Raw genomic sequence first — 10602 nt, forward strand, 5'->3', positions numbered from 1 at the left:
AAAGGAAAAAGAAAAGGATACAGACTACTATCAACATTCAAGGAGGTTCTTTTTCCTTTTCCAGCAAGACTCCCCCTTGCCCAGTACCTATGGAAGTGGTGATCTGATGCTTCCCTATCATCAGGTGAGGTCAGGGGATGAAACCACTGTAACATTTCCCTAGTGAGATAATTTAGGGTAGAGAGATTATTTTCTTAGCTCACATTAGTATTACATGAGAACAGAAACTTCAGTCTCTGAACAGCTAGTTTAATACTTTTCCTACTTGACTATGTACCAAATTCTTATCTCAAAACTCCTTAAATTGAAATCAAATTTATGACTTCTGTTTCCAAGCAAACAGACCATTTTTCCATAACCTTTTGTCAAGGGAAACCTACAAGAACAAATGGTATGGAGGAAAATAATCATAAATGCATTTTAAAAAGAGACTAAAAATAATTCACACAGGAAATGCAATTAAGTTTAATTACACTAACTGCTAATACTCCCCCTGTAATCTTAAAAAGAAGTGTTTGAAACATATTCTATGAGACAAAAAGCCCCCAGTATATTACATCGCTAAAAAGCTTACATTTGCCTAAGGTTTGAATTTTTATTATGACTCCAAATCTAATACAACCCAGATTTCAAAAATTAATGATTCTATTCCTTCCTGCACATGCAAGCAATGGCAGAAAGATTACCAAGGATATTCTTAGGATACCTGAAAACTACCAATAAATGGCATCTTTTTTCTTATTTGTTTAATAACTGCTGTCATTCTTTTTGTAAGCAGCAATCACAAGATGTCAAACAAATTCTGCCCTGACTGTGGGTACTGATAGATGCCTCTGCTTGTTTTTATTAAAAACAAAAATATGTTCCCTCCATTAATTACCAACCCTGGAGAAGTGGAGCACTGCTGGGATGTTCACCAGCCTCTGGGCAGGCAGAGATGCAGCTAGAGAAAACCACAGAGCAAATGTGAATGTCGGAACACATTTTTCTTCAGCTCCCTTGGGGATCCTGCGACTTGAAGTCTTAGATTCCCTTAAAGGCAACAGCGTGTGTGGGGGCAGGGCGAGATCATGTTTATCAGTCACAACAGTTCATCTGGGCCCAGATCCAGGTAGTCTGCATGTCTAAATTTGATGAAATATAGGCGCCACCAGGTAACAGTAGTGGTCAGGGAGCTTGCCAGAAACCTGTAACTCAAAACTAAAAAATGAAATTAAAAGACTACTTTAGCCGGGCAATTTCTTTCTTCGGGCTGCAATAACTGCAAACTACAAAGAGGAAAGAACAGACAACGCTTTGTGTATTTTAAAGGTTCTTCTTCCTAATGTGATATAACATCTGGGCCAGAAACATATACACAAATATTTTCAAACTCGCATTCTGATACGGAATGATAAAGTGTGGGCAGAACCTGCCCTCTTCTTCCTTCTTTCCCTTCACTCCATGTTGTGCGTGGGACTGGGCCTGTGGCTTAAGCAGGGAGGTCTTGGGTGTATCCGGAGGGCAGGTACGTGGGGGCACTGGTGCAGGAGCAGACGCCTGACCCTGTCCTGTCAATAAAGCCTAACCCTGACCTGCCCGGCTAGAGCTGCCTCTCCTCTGTCTAGCTTCTTCTCTAATTGCTCTAAAAATGACTCTTCATTTTAAAGTACCTTTGTGTAAACATCCCACAGGAACTGACAGTCATCAGAATTACCACACACTTCTAGTTTTCAAGAAGTGCAAGAAAAGTCTTTCATTATGGGAGGACTTTGAAAAACGGTCACCGCTGTGCAAAACAATACTCATCGCTCTTTTAGCTTAGCCTGCACATGACATTAATTTTGACTTGTAAGGCTGTTTACCATGAAATGTTAAATTTTTCGATTAAGTTATTTGAGAGTCAAGATGGAGAAGTGATTTGTCCCACAGAAGCATACTGTTCTCCTTCCAAGCACCCCAGAGAGGTATTAAAAGTCCTGTGCTATGGTATGAGGCTTCCCTACAAACTCTAAAAGGACCCCGATCTGTTTGCTTACATATGAAAATACAAACAAACACACAAACAATTAAAACAGGGAGTTGAAGAGTTAGGAGGTTCTGTAGCAAAGGTTTTTGTTGTTGTTTTTTTTAAAATAATATAATTAGGAGGCTGGGGATTTAGCTCAGCGGCCCATTGCCTGCCTGGCAAGCGCAAGGTCATGAGTTTGATTCCTGGTACCAGAGAAAAACTAAAAAAAAAAAATAGGGCTGGGGATATAGCTCAGTGGCATAAGCGCCTGCCTGGCAAGCGCAAGGTCATGAGTTCGATCCCTGGTACCGCAAAATAAATAAATAAATAAATAATATAATTAATTCAGTCTGGCAGACAAGAACACAACATTTTTTCCTGATTTGTGGAGTTTTTTTCCTCTATTTTTATGGTAGTGGAAATTTATGTTATCATAATGTACTTTTGACTCCTTGGAAGCAATTCCCTGAATCACTAAATTATTACTTTCCCATTGACATAACTGGAAGGCCATTTATTGTCAATTTTATAAAAGGAAACCAGATCTGAATTTTACAAATTCTGAGTTCTCTTTTGATTGGGTGTAGGTTAAGTTCTGCCTTTTAAAGTATTACTTATTTAATAGCGCAAATTAAATCTACTGCCTCTAGTAATACTGACAAAATAAAAAAATACTGACAAAATAAAAGAAAGCCCCTTCTGGTGTTCTATTTTCTCCATAGTACTTACCACCTTCTAAGATACTAAGTAACTTACTTCTCATATTTGTTGACTGCCTATCAATGCAAGTTCCCTGAGGATAGGGCTTGTTGTCTTGTTGACATACTCCAAATGACTAGAACAGTGTCTGGCAAATAGTAAGTGATCAACAGTTTTAGAATTAATAAATAAGCCAGGTGTGGTAGTGCATGCCTGTGATCCCAGCACTTAGGAGGCTGAGGCAGGAGGACTGCCAAGAGTTCAAGGCCAGCCTGGACCACATAGTGAGTTAAAGGCCACCTTGAACTACAGAGTGAGACCCTGTCTCAAAAAACAACCAACCTAAAATAAATAAATAAATAAATTGACATAGTAAGCAAATGTTCTTAAATGAAATAAGGGTATTTATCTTACTTCTACTTATTTACCTTACCCTGTATTTCAGTATACTGAGTTGTCTTATTGCACACATGAAAGAGGACTACCTATGCTTTTTGTTTTCTTTTAATTAACTACTCCAAAGCTCTTCTTCCTCTCCACAACACTAGTTAAACTTGGAGGAGGGAAAAGTCTTATATTTCAGAGTTGAAGTAGACCTTAGAAACTATTCAAAGCTGAGGCTCAAGTCTTCAGGATCCCCTAAGGACGTTGCTGAAAGATCCCCACCCATGCCACCATTGACTTAGAATCCTTATGTTCAAGTAATTTATAGTGAAGAGGGGAAAATATGATAAGCCAATTAATTGATGGCTATGGTATGGCACTACAGTTCTGATCAGGATGCTACTGGATCCACGAGGTGATACATATACAGTAAATTGATCAGTTCTTGGGATGAATTTTAATGAATGAGCAGAAACTAACATCTAGATGAAGATTGGTAGCAGTGCATCATTTCACACACAGAGTAGTCTTCATAAAATCTGTTGGTATTGTGGCTTGAGGGAAGAGGGCCTCACAGGATTACAGATATAGTCTGAGGGCCAAAATATGAAGATACTGTGGTTGGAAGTGCCCCTCAAATGCCTGTGTGTTAAATGCTTGGTCACCACCTGTGGTACTACTGGGAGGTAGTGGAATATTTAAGACATGAGGCCAAGTCAGAGAAAGTTAGGTCACTGGGGTAGTGTTGATGAAGGGGGCACTGGGACCCTGCCTATACCGCGTACTCCTCATCATGATGTTCTTCCTTACCATGGGTTCAATTTATAAAAGGAAACCTCTGAAATTCTGAGCCCAAATTAACTTTCCCTCCTTAAAAACAAACTATATATATATATTTTTTAATTTTAATTTTTTAATTTTTAAATTTTGAGGCAAGGTCTAAGTCTCTAAATTCCCTGGCTTGGGACTGAACTTGCAATCTTCCTGCCTCAGTCTCCTAGACTGTTGGGATTATAGGCATGCATCACAATAACCAGTTTACTTTCTCTTCTTTTAGGCTGATTTATCTCAGGTATTTGTTACAGTGATAGGAAGCCAATTAACAGAAGAATTTTGTGTTCTAAATAGGGAGTTTAAATTTTTATTTTTAAAAAAGGTGAAACCACCAGGCATAGTGGCCATGTCCGAAGTCTCAGCTCACCAGGAAACTGAAACAGGAGGATCAGATGAGCCCAGGAGTTGGACAAAAGCTCGTTCAACAAAGCAAGACCCCACCTCAAAACAACCAAACAAAACCCCAAAAACAGAACTATGGGAAGACATTAAAGCATCTTGGCCACAGTAGAGTTATGAATATATTTAAATTTTAGAAATACCTGCAGAATAGATTGGTTGGGGTTAGGGCAGACTGGAGGCAGAGAGGTAAATGCAAAGGCTATTGTAGTATGGAAGGGGACAAGTGATATGGGCTGACTGGGAAGTCATGCAAGGAGGCCAAATCCACAGTGAGTGCATGTTGGGATTAGTAAGAAGTCTTGGAAATTCCTATCCTCTTCTACTCTCACATTCTTGGCCTACAAGCTAGGGTGAATGTGCGAGTTATTAACCCACACAGAGGAAAGAGGAGAAGGATCAGATTTTCAGGCAAAGATGATGAGCTATACTTTGGACATGCTGACAGTGTAGTGGTATGACTCTCTAGAACAGCACCGTCATGACCTAGGGACTCATTAGAAAAACAAATTTTTCTAATGGAACTCTCAGTCAATACTCCCTGCAGGGGGGGCTGGGGATTTAGCTCAGCGGCAAAAGCGCTTGCCTGGCAAGCGCAAGGTCGTGAGTTCGGTTCCTGGTACCAGAGAAAAACCAAAACCAAATAAAAAAAAAAAAAATACTCCCTGCAGGGATTCTACTGCACACCACAGTTGAGAACTACTTTAGAGAATCATTAGCCAACTAAAAGACTGGCCTATGGTTTTAGGGTAAAGTAAAGCCAGAACTTGGGTTACTGTTCTTCTGGGATCCTACCTCTGTACTACACAGAGTATCTCTTAAGTAATCCTCTTACTTGTATAAAGAAAAAAATTTTTTTTGGTACTAGGAATCAAACTCATGACCTCATATTTGCCAGACAGGTGCCGTGCTGCTGAGCTATATCCCTGGCCCAAAGAAAAAATTTCTAATTCAAAATATAACATATTTGTTGCAGTTTAATAAAACAAGTTTTTACTCAAATCTTGACTATAAGCAATGCAATGGCAGCTACCCCTCCCGCACAGGACAGGCCCTCTTCTTCAAGGTGCTGGGACTCTCTACAGGCTCTCTTCAATGCTGGGAGAGAAGGGCTTACTTATAGCTAGGATCTCAATTCAATTTGTATTTTTTACATAAACAAACTGAATTTTCCTCTACAGTCTTCCAGACTCCCTTCTAATTAGTGCATTAGCTTTTCTTGGGTTGATATTAAGAGGTTCTCCCTTAAATCCAAGTAAAAGTGCTATTCCTGGCAAGATAACTAAATTTTACTCACATTTAGCAAACAGTTATTTAGTTCTTACATGCTACAGAACTTTGTATGTTTACAGTATGAGGATGTATGAATTAGTCACAAACATCTCCTGCCTTAGACAACTTGATAATACAGTAGCATGATAGGCAAGTATGAAAATCATTACAAATGTAACAGACCTTGGCTCACATTAAATAACAGTGGAAGAAATGATGGACTCAGAATTCATTCCAACCTCTTCTTAAACTCTTTATACTACAGAGACTAAATAGCTAAAAACTACATTTCTGAGCTAGGTATGATGGTACATACCTACAATCCCAGTACTCTGGAAGTCTGAGGGAGGAGGATCCCATGTTCGAGCTCAGCCTGCACAACTCAGCTGTTTAGCAAGACCCTGTCTCAAAATTTTAAAAAATTGCTTCTACCAATTAGATGCATTCACAGAAGACTTGAAGAGGGAAGTACACAGAACGGGTCATTCCTGTTGCTTCTGCTATTCTTTTTTCTGCTGGTGAGCACATTTGTGGAAATGTTAGATCTTTCTGCAGCAACACTCAGCTGTCCCAGAATAGCCTCGAGAACTGACAACCAGTTGGTGGTGGTCATAACTTAGCTGATAGGCCTAAGTTGCCTCCCTCATGAGTCAGTTCAGAGGAGCTGTTCTGGAAGTTATTCCTGAAGTCCCAGCCTATAGGTTGTTAATCTAATTACTCAATTATTAGGAACACCCAAGTAGTATATAAAAGGCATTTTTGGTTGAGATAGCTCGAGCGACTTCAAGTTCCTGCAGCTGAGTTGAGGGTAGTGGTACACATTTGTAATCTCAGCATTTAGGAGGCTGAGGCAGGTGAACTGCCAGAAGTTTGAGGCCAGTCTGAGTTATAGAGTGAGTTCAAGGCCAGCCTGAACTACAACTGTCTCAAAGCAAACAAATAAATTCCTGCAGCTGAGCCCCAACTAGTGGGGTTTCAATATTGGTGGAAGGAAGTAAGGGATCGAAGAGGGTAGACACCCATGCAAGATCACAACTACCAGGGGAGACCAAGAAAGGCTCTCTGAAGGCTTTTGCCATGTAAAAAAACGACAAAAATGAAAGAGCACAGTTGAGACTGAAGATAAAGTATGAACAAAGGCATAGTAGAATTTTGAAAGCTCATCACTGATTGGTCTAGTTTTTTGCTAAAGTATCGAGCGTGCTTATTTGGAAGAGTAAGTTTTGACCATAATATCAAGGGTTCTAAGTGGTTAAGATAAAGAGTTTAAATCAACTTAGCAAAGCACTAAAGTGTTTGAGTAGAGTAAGGCCACCATCAGAAATGATTCCTTAAGTAGAGGGCTTTGGGTGAAGAATCAAGATATAACGTTAGAAGGTTGCTGCAAGAGGATGCATGAGAAACATGTGATTTAGAAAGTGTGAATAAAAGGGATCTACACAAGAGACTGCAGGGACACAATTTACACAACTTGACAACTGATGGAATATACAGTTCACCAAAAAAATGTATACACACTTGAGCCATTCATTGTACTAATACATGCCTGAAAGCTAATGGCCACCACTTTGAGCACTTCTTGTAATGGTAGTGGCCAAAGGCAATTTGTATTAATCTCATGATGTCTCAATAAATGTAGTATTAAAATACTTATACAAGGTTTCTTTGCCTGCGGTGTACATCTTTTGGTGCACCCTGCATACAGACTAGGGGAAAGGAGTTAGAGATAACTGGGAACAGTGGTGACACTAACACAAGGAGGGAACAGAGGAGGACGAATGGGCTCCAGCCCAGGACAGATGCAGTCTGGCTATGGAGGTACTGAACAGGAAGTAACGGGAGGCTATGTGAGGGTGTCTAGAAGGCATCTGAAAATGCACAGATGGGGCCAAGCAGAGAAGACAGCCATACTGCATTTGGAAACTTCTGCAAAGTTTTTGCAGAAGAACATCTTAACAACATCTTAACATCTGCAAAGAATTTATCTAAAACAGTAACTGTAATGAGCTCTACAGCCTTCCTACTTCTCTAGATCTTCTTCACCCTCTTGTACTTTCTTCCCTGATTAACCTTCAGTTACCAGCTTTTCTTAAGAGTTCTCTCCTCCCCTTCTCACATTACCCACCTTTTCCTATGCCAGCATCAGGGATTAATGACTTCCACATCTGCACCGCCAGCCCAGATCCCTCTCTACAACACACATGACCTGTTTGTCTCCTCTGCTTACTAGAAATCTTCCCAGGACTGCCTCCCAGCCCTTCACACACAACATGACCCAAATTACACTGATCACCATCCTCTCCCCAGGAATGGAGCCATAATCCATTCAACTACCCAAGCGAGGACCTAGGGCTCAGGACCATCCTCCACTCATCCCTTTCCATCATTACCATCCCACAATCCAAGCAATAACCACTCACAAATATCTCCTAGAACAATTTCTCTCCACACTAACCATCCTCCTTCAGGCTGCTATCATCTGTCACCCAAAATGACTGCAAATGCTTCTCCACAGCTCCCTCAGTTTCCAGGATCAATCTCCTCCAAAGCACTCTCCTCTCTGATACCAGTGAATCTGCAGACTATACTAATTTGAACATGTCACACCCTTGCTTGTAATTCTCCGAGTGTTGGCTGCATCACAAGTCACCCACCAAAATTAGTATCGTGAAACGTTTGTCTTACTTTTCATGATTCTGTGGTTTGCCTGGGTGGTTCCTCTGGTCTGGACAGAACCAGAAGCTGGAGGCTTGGGTGAGACCAAGGTGATAAAAGATGGCCTCATTCACATGTCTGAAAGCTGGGTCCGTGTTACCTGCATGATGGTGGGATTTAGCCAGACATCTCTCATCATCCAGTAGGTTACCCCAGGCTCATTCATAAGATGATGGTCACACTTCCCAGGAGCAGCAGAAAAGTAAGCTCCAATACACAACCGCTTTTCAAGCCTCTGCTTCCATCAATTCTTTGAGTAAAGAAGTTACCCAGCCAAAGCCAGGTTCAGAGGGTAAAAGGGCAGAGTTGACCTTCAGATGGAAGGGGTTTCAGCCATATTTAAAGGAACATACATACAGAGGGAAAGAATTTGTACACTTTTTGTAATATACCATAGTAATGTACTTTATAAACTTCTTATGATCTGGATCCTGATCAACCCTTCTGCCCTACCACTTTAAACCAAGCCTTGCTCAGACTCTCAAGGCAGATCTGCTTCAAATAAAATAGGCTCTCTCTACTTGAGGCTTTTGTACATTTCTTCCTCTACCCTGTACACTCTTCTGATTCACGACCATTCATCCTTCAGGTCTTTTCTTAAATGTCACTTCTCTGGGAAGTCTCTGATCCTTTAAGGCTAGAGCGGGTGCCTTATCACTGTGCTACTCTCTGCTTATTCCCAGCACAGCCCCTAACACACACACTGCCCTTACCTTCACCCATCTGTATCTTCGCCCGTCTGTATGTAAGCTCCTGGGCAAGGACCAGGGGTGGCTTCACCACCGATGCTTCATGTGTGGTAAAGTGACAGATCTCTGGCCAGGGAAATTACCCAATATGAAGGGTAAGGGCAAAAGAAAATACAGTAAATTAAAACTATTATTAATATGAACAAAATCTGATTCATAGATAAATAGTCTCCAAAGATTAACACTGTCTTCCCCAGGGTTTAACAGAAAAAGAAGAGGATTTGCAGAAAGGCTTGGGGCCTTCTTACTTTCATTAAATCAGAAGTTGTAAGCCTGAGAACAAGTTGGATACTTGTCATTGGGTAATGCAAAAGGATTAAATATTAGATGAGGATTGCCCCCATAAAAGAAATGATAAAACTGTGGTAAAAAGGAAACCAAATGTGACATAGTTAAGGGCAATATGCCAAGATATACCAAAATTCATTGCAAAAGTCAAAAAAGATAGTGACCCAAACACATACCTACTTTTACTGCTTTTTATTTTATTTTATTGTGATGCTGGAGATTGAACCCAGGACCTCAAACATGTGGAGCAAATGCTGTCCCATGCCCAGTCCTGACTCTTTTATAGATTATGACATGAACCTGTAAGATCAGAAAGAATAGGAAAACAGGACAGAAGACAGCAAGGTAAAAAAATCAGGAGCTGATGGGAGGTAAATGACTTGGCAGAGCCAAAAAACAATATCGTGCTCATGCAGTGGTGAGAGGCAAGAATTCCCAGGCAACAACTAGCAACACTGGGGTCTCTAAATAAAAGGATGAAGTGGAGAATAAAGAAAAGTATGTGGTTATCCATTTAAGACACAGCTAAGTCTCCAGATTCCATTTCCACAAACTAGGATGACTGCCCCTCTACCATTTGATGAAGGAACAGGGAATAATTCTCAGGAAAGAGTAAAACAGGTCTCTAATTTGGCATTTGCCACTGAGCAGACAGGACTTCGCTCAGTCCCCCACCTCACTCCGCTTCCTCAAAACCATGCCTGACAAACCCGATACGGCTGAGATGGAAGAAATTTGATACGCTGAAATTGAAGAGGGCAGAAATGCAGAAAAAAAATCCTCTGCCTTTGAAAGGAACGACTGAACAAGAGAAGCAAGCAGGCGAATGGTAATGAGGTGTGTGCAGTGGAATGCACTGTGCATTCCACAAGCATTGCCTTCTTATTTTGCTTCTTTTAGCTGTTTAACTTTGTAAGGTGTAAAGAGATTGGCTCAAGTTTAAACGACTGTGCTGTCCGTTTCACATCCAAGAACTACTGACAATGAAGGCCTTCCTGCCTCTCCCATCTGCCTATGTGACTGGCACGGAAGGAAAAGAGCTTGCATGTTGGTGAAGGAAGAAGCTAGGTGGGAGGATGGTGAAATCTAGAGTGAAATTCAAGCCGGTCTAAGGTGTCCTGCAGGCTGTAAAATGCAGTTTAATCAGAGTGCCATTTTTTTTTTGTTTTGTTTTGTTTTTCTCCGGTACCAGGAACCGAACTCACGACCTTGCGCTTGCCAGGCAGGCGCTTTGCCACTGAGCTAAATCCCCAGCCCCGAGTGCCATTTTTT

The 10602-nt window shown here is 41.0% G+C and overlaps 1 protein-coding gene and 1 pseudogene across 3 annotated transcripts in view; one reads left to right on the forward strand and one right to left on the reverse strand.

Moving 5' to 3' along the window:
- The window catches only part of Metap1d (methionyl aminopeptidase type 1D (mitochondrial)), an 86621-nt gene that overhangs the window by 52153 nt on the left and 23866 nt on the right, over window positions 1–10602 (reverse strand). The gene's annotated exons all lie outside the window — the stretch shown is intronic.
- Window positions 10028–10311, forward strand: LOC102019872 (annotated as a pseudogene).

The sequence above is a fragment of the Chinchilla lanigera genome, unplaced genomic scaffold, assembly GCF_000276665.1.
Source record: "Chinchilla lanigera isolate Chin_1 unplaced genomic scaffold, ChiLan1.0 scaffold00048, whole genome shotgun sequence".
NCBI classification, from domain to species: domain Eukaryota; kingdom Metazoa; phylum Chordata; class Mammalia; order Rodentia; family Chinchillidae; genus Chinchilla; species Chinchilla lanigera.